Source organism: Dermacentor silvarum, chromosome 11 (genome assembly GCF_013339745.2).
Source record: "Dermacentor silvarum isolate Dsil-2018 chromosome 11, BIME_Dsil_1.4, whole genome shotgun sequence".
Taxonomy (NCBI): domain Eukaryota; kingdom Metazoa; phylum Arthropoda; class Arachnida; order Ixodida; family Ixodidae; genus Dermacentor; species Dermacentor silvarum.
Genome location: NC_051164.1, coordinates 56,205,807 through 56,218,098, shown reverse-complemented (window position 1 = coordinate 56,218,098; position 12,292 = coordinate 56,205,807). Strand labels below are relative to the sequence as shown.

The following is a 12,292-nucleotide window of genomic DNA, read 5'->3' as shown; positions in this document are numbered from 1 at the left end:
TTAAAGGGACCATAGTATAACCAACTATAAGCGGGACAGCATGACAACGGCACCGTCTACGGTCCCTCAATCTCCTTTTTAATTGTTTCACAACAAAGTGGCTAGCCTTCGAGATTATGGGCCGTTGTCGCATACCGAAAAGAGATAAAGAGAAGTTTATTTATAACAGACATTCATGAAAATACATGTGCACTTGGATTCATCTACACGAAAACAGACAAATACTAGCGGAAATGGCACACACAATCAAGAGGGCACATTATGAAAAAAAAAGGACACACAAAGTTCGCATATGAATCTGGCAGGTGTTCTGACCTGCCAGACATTATTCCCTTACAAAAATTTTTAGTAACATTGAATAAACCGTCTTTAAACAAAGGTTACTAGAACTTATCGACATTGAATAAACCGTCTTTAGACACTGCAACAACTTTGTACAAACATCCTGCCGACTATTGGCCACCGATATTGAATTGGAAAAATAGACATAAAATGTCGATTAAATTCTTACCGCCTGCTTATTACCTTCTGTTGGTAGAATGTGTCATCTGTGAAGCGACTATTTATTAACCACTTTTTGACGTCCTAACAACTTGCTAGTAACATCCTGTCAACTAGTGGCCACGGATATATATATATATATATATATATATATATATGTATTGCGATTAAGCTTTACAAACCTTTTTTTTGTCTCTCAATTAAATTTTATGTAGCTCCTAGAAACTGTGAAGCAACTATTTATTAACCACCTTTGTACACCCAAACAACTTGCTAGTAACATCCTGTTGACTAATGACCACAGATATATTGCAATCTTTGCAAACCTTTTATTATCTCTGAATAACATATTTATTTACTTCCTAAAAACCTCTTTGCAACTGTCCAAGAACTGCTTGTCGGACTTCAGTGAACACTGTAATGACGTTCCAAGTAACGCACATTTGTTGCTGTTTTAAATAAGATATACCAATGAACTGACTACAGTAATAATTTAGTGAATAGCATGCAAGCTTTAATGAAAGTTACTTAATGTGTGTAATGATGTAATGTGCATTAGCTTGACATTTGGCAAGAAACTTTAAAATGCTGCCCATTGTAAGGTATATAGCGACTACATAAAAGAATTGTTTTCTCATAGAAGCAGGCAATAAACAAAGGCAGGCGTCACACGCTGCCAAGTGGCTAGGTGTGGCATGCAACAGAAACACGTTTAAATTTGCAATTGAATTAATCCATTTAATAGCCCCGGGCTAGAAGTGACGACAATGTGTTCTTGAGCTGTCCTGGCAGGACATTGAAGTGCCACGTTGTGTAGCCTAGACAAGAGAGAGAGAAAAAAAAGGCAATACATTGGTTTCATTACTTTGACATTGCAACACACCATGCATCTGTTTCTGTGAAAGGAAGTGCACAAGATGCAAGCTTTCAACCCTATGAGCTCTAAACGTCTTCATCTGATTTGTGCAAAGTCCTTTTAAAGTGCATGAAATGGCTAAGTTAGTGCATACGAGCTGAGACAATGATGGATGTGCACAACCCCTAGAGATGCAAGACACATAAGCTCTATCATACCAATTGTCATATACAAACAAAACCTGCAAATCAACTTCAGTTTAATGAACTTCCATATTCATATTGTGAACAGTACATGGAAGTTTCATGCATGCGAACTATCTTAGGAAAGGCAAAGTGGCTGTCGAAACTGTGTCGCAGCTTTGCTTGGGCACAAGTACAAAGACGAGCTGACTTAAGAGAGCACTTAAGGACCAAGAAATGATACAAGCAACATGTAAGCAGTTGACAGGCATTATGGAGGTTCTACAGCGAGATTATAAAATGCTTTTGCTGTGCAGGCAGACATCGTCAAAGTGAGCTTGTCACCAAACAGCATATCTTTCCGCGAGACAGGTTATTGTAGACCATAGCCTCAATCACAAAAACACTTATGGCAACAGTAATGACAGTTTTCCAGTTAAGTTGGCAAAGCTTTTATTATAATATGCTATTATAATCAGGTTAATAGCAATTTTCCCTGGAAAGCAAGCAGTACCCTAACATAGCACTGAAATTGCCATGAAACAAGTTTGTTGAAAACTGCAAAGAATATTAAGATCCTTTTTTTGTCACAAACATACCCAATATGGCGTTGACCTTGCTGGAGTCTAGTGGCTCCTTCTGCGGAAGGCCTTTATGGGCATTCGAAGGCCGCCCAAAGAGGGACCTCCCTTCAAGCTCTTCTTTTGTAAAAAGACCTTTAAGGAGGCCCCTCGCGAACCGTGAACCTGAATTATTTGCATCGAGGCGCAGCCTCATAAGCAGGCCTTCTTCAACGTACACACCGTCACCGATGTCTACCTGCGTAACAATAGAACATGTGCAGATTTTATAAGCTTTTGATAAAGGACTCGTTAGAAAATAGGCTGAGGTTCGCAAAAACAGCAGCAGCTGCTTCGTGCCGACTCAGTGTAAGGAACAAAGCAGTCCAATGCATGCATATAACATGCATGCATTGTGCTAAGTCGTGCACTTTCACCTAAGACTAGGAAGTATCGGGAATTTCAATGCAAAAGAATGACATGCATCTGCTTAGATCTAAGCACATGCGAGTCATTTCTTTGTTGGGTTATCCCTCGAGGGATGACACAGGGTGAGCTCTGGTGCAATTCTAGTAACTAGCAGATATTACAAGCTTCAAGCCTGATTAAGTAGTGGGCCAAGGGTCAAGCTCAGCTTAATTAGTGAGGCACAAGTTCACTAGAAGTATCAAACAAGATGCAATTGTCTTCGAATACAACTGTCTGACTTCCCCTTGCAGACATGCAATTGTCAATTCACTGACTGCACTTGTGTATAAAAATTTCATCTTACAAAGTGAATAAACCCCAAACACAAGCAGCATTTTTATAGCTAGCATAGCCTTTAATAGTTACTGATAGCTTCCACTGACATTGGGCTTCAATGAACTAATTTCATAATAGGTTTGTCAAGGTAGAAGCATGGCATTATTAGTCATCAGAAGACAGGTGAAATTAGATAAATATTGCAATTATGAGCGAAAATTAAATTTTAGACAGCTCATACCAATAAGAAATTGAAGCAAGCGGTTTGTACATGCCACATCAGCATTTAGATATCAGAAATTGCGATTACAGAAAACCTTCGCTAGGAGGTTCATTAGTGCAAGCAGCCATGTCCTCGAGGAGACATAACTAGGAAGTGTTAACTCAGCTGCATGAAACCAGCACACCACCATCAGCATTACACTGCTCAAGTGATTATACTCCATTACTTACTAAGCAAGTAATGCTGCACAAGCCAAGCAAGTAGTGTGGTCATAGAAGTCCCACTTCTAGGGAGACGCTTTTTTTCAGAAGAATGACTACAAGTGATAGACGTAAAGCTAAGTTGAATCGTGCAATGTTTGTGCATTTTTGTATTTTGATATAAGACATACAATGATTTAATCACAAGCACAAGTGGTGTTCTGGCACTGCCGATTGCAAAACATGTCATTCTGCTCGTTTGTGGTGCTAAATAGGTTAAGGTGTGAGACAGTTCATATAAAATTTTGCATATACTGAGACAAAAGTATGGCACGTAATGTTACACAGATTTACATGTCACATACCTATAACTTTCATATGTGATGCACCATTTCGTCGTGAATGTAAACAGCAAGAGAAGTCTCGTTAGCTTTTGTAGTGCTGCCTGCTATGCGCGAGATGGAGAGTATAGCTATCTACAGTATGAAGAGGCATAGCTTGGCCATGGTGGAAGGAGCTTTTCAAAACGGTTACTAGATAGATGCCAAAACACCACATGTGTACAGGCAGTGCATAATAATAAAGGACAGAACTTTAAGTCAGAAATGTCTGTTCCTTGTAGTGGGATTGTGTCCTGATGAAGCTGCAATTTATCCTACAATTGAGACTTCGTTTCCACATACACGAGAGCATTAGTGGCAAATCGCTTAATGCCAGTGGAAGAATGTCGTCTTTGTGAACCTGCAGGTCCTGCTGTCGGAAAGCAAATGAATATGCTTGTAATCACAGGAATTTGAAGGCACATGTCAATAGGGATGCGCAGCTTCATACATACACAACGAAATGGGCATATGTGTTCACAGCTACGCAAGGAGTGACCGTGTGAACATTTTCAGCAGCCAAAAACCAACTAGCCATTGTAACCATGGCAATGCTAAACAGAGACAATGAACAGACATTTAAGGATGGTGCTGTTTTGAACAAAGCTAGCCACTTGAGCAGCGACCTGGCTTCCTGCTACTGAGTGACGTATGCGCAAGAGAATGGCTGTTTGTGCTCAGCCTCAGAGTCGGCTTTACATGCACAGACAGCCCAACTTGTCATATTACAACAGCAGGAGGAATAACAATTTTTAGATCTAAATTCCATTTTGCTATTGCAATAAGCCATCTAATTCAAATTGTGAAAGTTAAGTGAGCTCAGTTGATTAGTGGATTATCGGCTTTCACCTGTCCCGATGTCAGCCACTGCTATAGCAGTGGCTCTGAAAGAACATTCTTAAATAATAATTGGCCTACATTAAAAGCTGGAACGACTTTCAAACTACTGTCCATAATGTCATCCTAACTGCACAATTACACCTGTTAGAAACATTTATCTGCCAACAGAATACAAAATTGCTTACTTTTGGGGCCGGTGCAACGCCAACAGCCTCTGCAGGAGTGCCAGCTTTGTCTACCATGTGCATTAGTCGCTTGACCATTTTTGCAGCATCTTCAAAAAAAATGGAGTAATATGAAGAGTGTGTCATAGAAAGGGCACTTCAGGTAGCTGTACAATCGGACATTTCTGCCATTTGCCAATTGTGCCATAGCTTGACTTTAAGAAATAAAAAAAAGCTTTAGAGAAAACAGAATAACCCATAACAGGAAGCAAAGCTACAAAATAAGTGGTGCTGACACAGAAATCTGACGGAGTTCTCGAAAGAGCATGCACCACGTGATGAATGTGTTGCACTGCCGTGATGTACCACTAATAACATATACCCGTGCCACACGGGCAAAGTAAAGTGCACTTTGAACGAGTGCACTTCGCGGCTAGTGTCATTCGCAGGCTGCCACACGGGAACGCTTAGTGACACGTGATGCAGAGTGCACTCGCCGGCGAGTGTGTTCGGCGAACTCACTTCGGGCCGGCGATGTGTGTAGCCTCGTTAGCAATGCTTAGAAGATACATAAAGTGATATTAAGAGAAGAGTCAGGATTAATTTCTAATAACATTGTTTTAAATTGCTAACGTTACAATGTAATAAAATGTGCCACACCGCAAAAAACATCAAGAACAGCAAAAAAACTACTCTCACTCCCAGGTTGTTCACGACCACGCTGGATAATGACTGCGCCGTTGTTTGGCGGATCGAGTCGTTTTGACTGTTGCTGGTCAAGTTGCCGTCATTGCCGGCGCTTATAAAGGTGGATTGTAAATGTTGTTTCTAACAATAATAAACTGTTTTCGTGCACACATTTTTATTTTAATAATTATATGCTTTCCTGTCTGACTCTCGGTCGCCATGGCCATCAATTTAAAAGAGCACTTCTTTCTCGTGTAGCAGCGCACCGCCAAAGTGACACTGAATCGTGTCACCGCCAAAGTGAGCTGAACAATTGCTCCGACAAAAATTACGTGGTGGCTTCCATGGTGCACCTGAATAGCCGAGGGTATACCTTCCTTAGAAGCAAAGAAACATTTGTCACTACTGACTCACACACATAGGAATACACAAGCACACTCAAAAAAATACTCTGCTGGGGTATGCTGGAAAGACAATCAGAGAGTGAGACATACACACACACACACAGGAGCACTCTAGCAACCAACGCTTAGGAAATTTCCACGTGCTCATTTATACAGGGTGTCCCAACTATCATGCACCAAGATTTAAAAATATGCAAATGCCATGTACAAGAAGGTAATGTTGTTTGCCGTCACTTGGAGATAGTCGGTCTATTCCTTGCATTCAGCTTAATTACATAGTCTTAATAAACATCTCCAATATTATAATTCAACGAAAAGTGTCAATGCGAACATTGTAGAGCAACATGAAAAACTCCCGATACAGCTTTCTGTTGCTCAACATGTGCTACATAAAAGTTTCGTTGAGCGTTAAAGAAGCCCGTGAATACACGCAAAATTGTTGCGTGACTGGCCACTCGAGGCACTGTGCGTCTATTCGTGGGCTTCTTTCACGCTCAAAAAAAACTTTTGTGTAGCACGTGTTGAGCAATAGAAAGCTGTATCGGGAGTTTTTCATGTTGCTCTACAATGTTCGCATTGACACTTTTCGTCGAATTATAATATAATTAAGCGGAATGCAAAGAATAGACCGAGTATCTCCAAGCGGCAGCAAACAACATTACATTGTTGTGCATGGCATTTGCATATTTTTAAATATTGGTGCATGATAGTCGGGACACCCTGCATACATCATTGTACAGCAACGTGATGTGCCCTATCTTACTGCTAAGATTAGAATATTTAGGTAGATTGAAAATAGAATATGGCTTGTAACTTATTACATGCACAGCATTTGTGACATCAGTACAGGAACTGGAGGAATTGCAGAGAGATCTGAGGACTCTGCCCTGATTTAATTTAAAAGCCTACACTACATTAGCTAACTGCAGGACTTTCTTACAAAAGAAGTTAATCTTGCTACAACATTTATCGGTAAATGTGCACTCACCAATACACTGCCGTGCTTGGGCGAGCTCAGCCCGAGTCTCGCGAAGCTCTTCTTGCAGGCTTTCCACTGTGTTCTGCAGACTTTCTATTTCTTCCAAGTGGTCACATGTTCGCTGCAAGCATACACAACATTATTAGTGTAAGCACACACAACCTCACACTCGCGTCAATAGCTTGCGAGAGCATAAATTTTCCAGGCAAATGTCTGTTACACAGTAATCTCGTGACCCAAAATGCATTTTCTTTACATTATTACACATATACCATGAATGAGTATGTTGAATTTGCCAACACTTTAATATGTGAATACGTACGAGGATTTTCTAAATTATGGTGTTTGGCCATTCAAACTGTACAACATATTCCCATTCATACGATCATGATGTTCAAGCGGGCAGCCAGAAAAGCCAGCATATGTTGTCCAGCAACAGCAATGAGACAAAATATGCACTCTGAATAATGTGGCTGTAGCTATTAGCTCCCTACCCTCTTGCATTGCATCATGAACTATTGTGGACAATTGAAATATAGACAGCGGAGTGCGTGTCTGAAGTATAACAGAAGGTATGTGTATGCCGTCAGCCAGCCATCCTTGTCAACGTGCACATGCAATTTCCATGCAGGGTGCAGGGCTGCTCATGGAAACAAGCATAGGAGAATATCGGCCCAGTGACATTACAGTAGGGCTGTAGGGCAAGCAGCCTCACCTTCTGTGCGAAAACCATACGCCGTGTGCATGTAGACAAGGACGACTGGCCAACAGCACATGCTGTACCATCAATTATGCTTCAGGCATGCTCTCCGTTGTTTGTGTTTCAATTCTCCACAATAATACATGCAAGGGTGGGGCAGGTGAAACAGAAAATGTTTTGGAAGAATTTTTGGAGCAGAATATATTCAATTTGGAGGAGGTTATGAGGCTGAAGGACAATTTTGAAGTGGCTAATTTCAAATTTGGAGCAGAATATTCCAATCTGGAGCAGCTTAATTAAGTAGTTGCAAATTTTTCACGAGCACTTTTTTTTTGGGGGGGGGGGATGGACTCCCCTGCAGTCTTTTTAAAAACTGCCTTACAGTCATAGATCCAACTTTAGAGGGCATGAAAGACTGCCATGTTTCGCTTTCTAGTGTCTACCTCATACAGCGAAGTCCCAATGATTACAGCTCCCATAATTCGAACCAAAGGCTAACTTGAACAGCACTTGGGATTCTATTGCAGTGGTATACATTTAAATGGAGAAAAACTCCCGCTATTCAAACACATAAAGGTTACTTCAAGTGCTATTTCAGTTCTTCTCCTATTGCTTAGTGTCCCATGCCTGAACACAAACTGAAACTCCCGCTGACTGCTACAACATGCGCAGCCTCTCCAGCACATGCCAGAGGCATTCTTGCACACTGCCTACTGGTAGGAACCACGTGATGCCAGTATGTCAGCAAACATGCAGCTCCGTTTAGATGATTTGCTTCTCACACGGCAGGCATTCTTTTGATAATTTGAACCATGATTTGTTACAAATGCTTTGCAAACCAACGCGTTTCTGACCATTTGTAATGATTTGGCAAATTAACAAGCATGCTGCTCTACGGTGGAACAGCGACTAATGTGGTGCACTGTGGTATTCATGGTGTGAATGACCGGGCCTGCTTGCCATATAATTAATTCATTTATCGACATTGCCAACAGGTGCATTATTAACACCAAAAAGAATTATTCATGGTATGTTATCAACCTAATCAGGCTTTCAGTCAGTACTTTCATGCGTATCACTCTCGATCAGCAAAAATATGTCCACGCACTTCGCTTCTGTCTGTTTTCATTTCCACATTAAAATTTTTGTTGTCATGGCTTTATGAAATCACGTGGCCAAGCTTTGCAGCAAGGCCACGCGATGTCATATGCACACGGGCAATTCAAATAACACGAAACTGCATGCACCTAGACTCAAATGTGGCATGTGCGTTGCTACAGTGTTCCTTGCAGGCAACATGCAGTCCATTCGAAGCTGTTTGCATTCATATTTTACAACATATGTTCGCACTGCTGTAAGTGAAACAAGACACACAAATACATAAACATGTGGCATCAATAGTAGAAACATGACAGTCATTTAAAAGGACCAAGATGTCTTCCAATGGCGTGGGTGACCAAACCAAAGTTCATTTTGTCTACCGTCCCCAGTGGCAGAAATGATCATGCATATCTCACGGGCTAAGTATGAATATATGCACCTTATAGGGGCATGAGAAAACAAAAAACATGGGAGCACTAATATGGGTGCACGTTACTGCACATGAATGCAGCAGAACACTCTACAACATGATACTTGACAACAGTGGCAACTTGCGATATACTGAAGATGAAGTTACAAAACCCAGGCTACAAAGCTAGCCACCACTTTCCTCTCAAGTTGGCGTAAACACGAACCAGTGTTGGTCGCGCTTAGTGTTTTAGAGCAACTTTGGCGCAATCCAAGGCATTTTTCGATGGTTTTGGCGCAGCAAGTAGCAAATGTAGCACTTGGGCACTATTGCTGCAACTGTACTACCCCTGTACATGTGAAAAGTGGCACAAGTGCATTTGCAATGTTTCATGAACTATACTGCACCTTCAAAGTCGTTGTTAGACTACTATTTCTGCTTGAGAAAATGCATGTATACCAGCACTTTTCACGAAATTTCCCATGAAAGAGATACATGGTAGATGAGTGGGTCATTGTAGAGTGAGAGTGGTTAGCAGCTGGCAGAAGTCACTCTTTCAGAATCGAAGCCTTCAATATCAACAGAGCACACCAATAGTATTACGATATAGCTGCAGACAAAAATGTGCACACAGTGGTTCCAAGAGCAGAGTTTCATACATAGTAGGACTTTGCTTTAAAAAAGATGTAGGCGTGTCCCGACAATAACATTTTACTCAACATAATCTAATGCAGTGAGGAAAGAAAGGTTATATATGAAATAGTTTTGGGAAACAAACAGCCATCAGGTTAAAAACAAAAAAGAAAGACAATGCCAGAACCCTGAATTACACTCCAAGAAAGAAAGCTAACAATTGACTTCTAAGCTTGTTAGTGTGCAGGTTACAAACATATTAAAGCTCAGTTACTTGGAAATTACTATTTAAAGTAAGAACTGTATTTACCTTTGCACCAGTGGCTGAGCTGTCAGTCTCGGCAGCCTCCAGTGCCAGCCTGTTTCGTTTTTTTTTTTGCATGGAGGCCTGACTTCCTGTAAACATGCAAGCAGAGAACAATGCAAGTTGCGATGATAGTGGATGGTTTGCTGGTGCACAAAAACAAATGCCTTTCTTTGGCAAATTTTAGTACTATTGTTTCTGGCTGACAATTTCTATACTATTGTGTGCATGTACTTCATAAGAGGCTGTCCACATTTTACACAGTAAGCTGAATATTACAGGTCTTTAATGATGCATGTTAAAATGTGCTGGCACCAATTAAAACAAAAAGCACCTACACTGAAGTGGGCAGTTGCTGCTACTGGCTGCATAAGAAGACCAACGCTGCAAACGCTAAACATTTCTAAACTAGTAGCCTTGTAGACAAAGATCAAGAATGAATCATGTTGTAAGGTACAGTGCCTTCTACACACAAATGATCCCTATACCAGTCATATGCGACGTTTAAGTACATAAGTGGAAGGAAATAAAAGAAATATTGCATAAAATGCGCTCGAAAAGTTAACTGTACATGGAGAGAGAGTTTTACCATTTTACAGACCTTTTCTACTTCATGTGAAATATAGTTAAAAAATGTGTGTTCTGGCCTACCACTCAGCTTGCCTATTCAGCTAACACGTGCAAAACAGAATCGGCCACGTGACCCTTGCATGAGCTAGCTAACTGCTAGAAACCGTGCTACAGCTCTCATCAGCATGGTTAAGAAAACGAAAAAGAAAAAAAATGAAGAGAAAAGCAGGTAGAATATTACATTTAGGTACTGGCTTGCGGGTGCGAAGCCGAGTGGGCGCAAAACTTAGTGAAACACGGGACACGCGAAAACTGACCTGCTGCACAAATACACGAGGTCAGAGAAATGTAAAATGACAGGACGCAACACAGAATGCAAAATTCCTCAAAATGCTAATTGCCTCAATTATAGGTAAAAATACCACGTGCGCAACAATACCACGTGCCAAACCCCACGCTTGCCAACAGAAGGGCATAAAACATCAAATTTGCCAAGCACGGATAATTCACCAGCAGTGAAAATCAAATAATTTCAAGATTTCCTCACACCTAGCTTGCGGCGTGGTAGAAGTGCACACATCGCACCACGCATTTTAGTTCTACGGAAGATCTCTTTCCGCGGCTATAACGTTCTACGACATTTTGTAGTTCTACTTACCAACAGCTAGAATCCTGGCAGGTGCTGGTGGCTTACCAGGCTGCCACACGATGTCGACAACGACATCCCGAAATTTTTGTAGCGCGCTGGCCGGGTCCCGAAGCAGCTCCATTCCAATTGCTATATCGGCGATCCTCTTCACAGGATACACGTCCCACGTGTCCTCGGTCTCCCATTTCACGAGGACGTGCTTCCTGGTGCAGTTTTGAATTGACACGTAGAAAATTACGCTGGCAGAAACTCTGGGGACCTTGCTGGTGGCGTCCATCTTATATGCGCTTTCCATTTAAAAATGACCGGATTGGATTGGATAAACCTAATTTTCGAACAACCGGCGGCAGCTTAAAACCATGATAACTCGAGATTATTTTTTGATACACTGTCGAAGCTGTCTCTGAGGATCGCGGTGTGAACATCACCTATATCTGACTATTTTTTTAGCAGAGATTCTTAAAAAGATAGATAGATAGATTAGCCAAGCATAACCAAGCATAGCCAAGCATAACCAAGCAAATGCTTTTTGTACCATCGTACCAACTGCAAGCGCTGGATACTTTGTATTTGTGCAGTTGGTCGAGGTGCTTGCGGTGCTAGAATTCAGTGTTTTGCGGAAGAGATTGTCTGCGGAGATGCCTAAAAGAAAGAGATACAAGGCGTATCTATATGACGCTTTAGTAGGCGTCCCGGCCCGCACGAGATCTAGAAGGAAAGCCGCTGAATCGTCAAGCCAGGTTGTCCCCGACGAAGTCGGCAGTAGTACCGGCGGTTCTGAGAGCGACGAGAACACGCTAGGTCATTTAAGCGAAGAAAGTGCACTCGCTTCTGTAACATTAGCAGCCAGTCCACTCAACCTGTCGAACTCTCACGAAGACGGCTTGCGCGAACGCAGCCTTAACAGCGGTGCATGTTTACACAGCGAGGACGGTGACGTTGCAAGCACGGAGCCATGTGACTGCAGTTATCGGGACAGCTCATCGACCGCCGACGAGGAAAGCGACCAAGGACCGCGGAGGAATCTCAACAGGAAGAAAATGAACTGGTTAGTATCAAAGCAAGTTCAAGTTTTAGTGCCTTGCCATGTGTTCATACTGCTTTTGACAGAGGGTACCACGTGCACTCAAAACACTATTTTAAAGTGAAAGACTTGATATCGTACAGCATTGAAGTCTGTGCGATAATATAATTGAGTGTATATAG

At 41.7% G+C, this 12,292-nt stretch overlaps 1 long non-coding RNA gene across 1 annotated transcript; it reads right to left on the bottom strand.

The window, feature by feature from the left end:
• Window positions 1-2,255: 2,255 nt before the first annotated feature.
• On the bottom strand, window positions 2,256-9,927 carry LOC125941488 (uncharacterized). Its single transcript, XR_007464373.1, has 4 exons — window positions 9,874-9,927; window positions 6,730-6,841; window positions 4,672-4,760; window positions 2,256-2,358 (listed from the first exon to the last, which is right to left on the bottom strand). It is a non-coding gene; the product is annotated as an uncharacterized LOC125941488 (long non-coding RNA).
• Window positions 9,928-12,292: the final 2,365 nt, after the last annotated feature.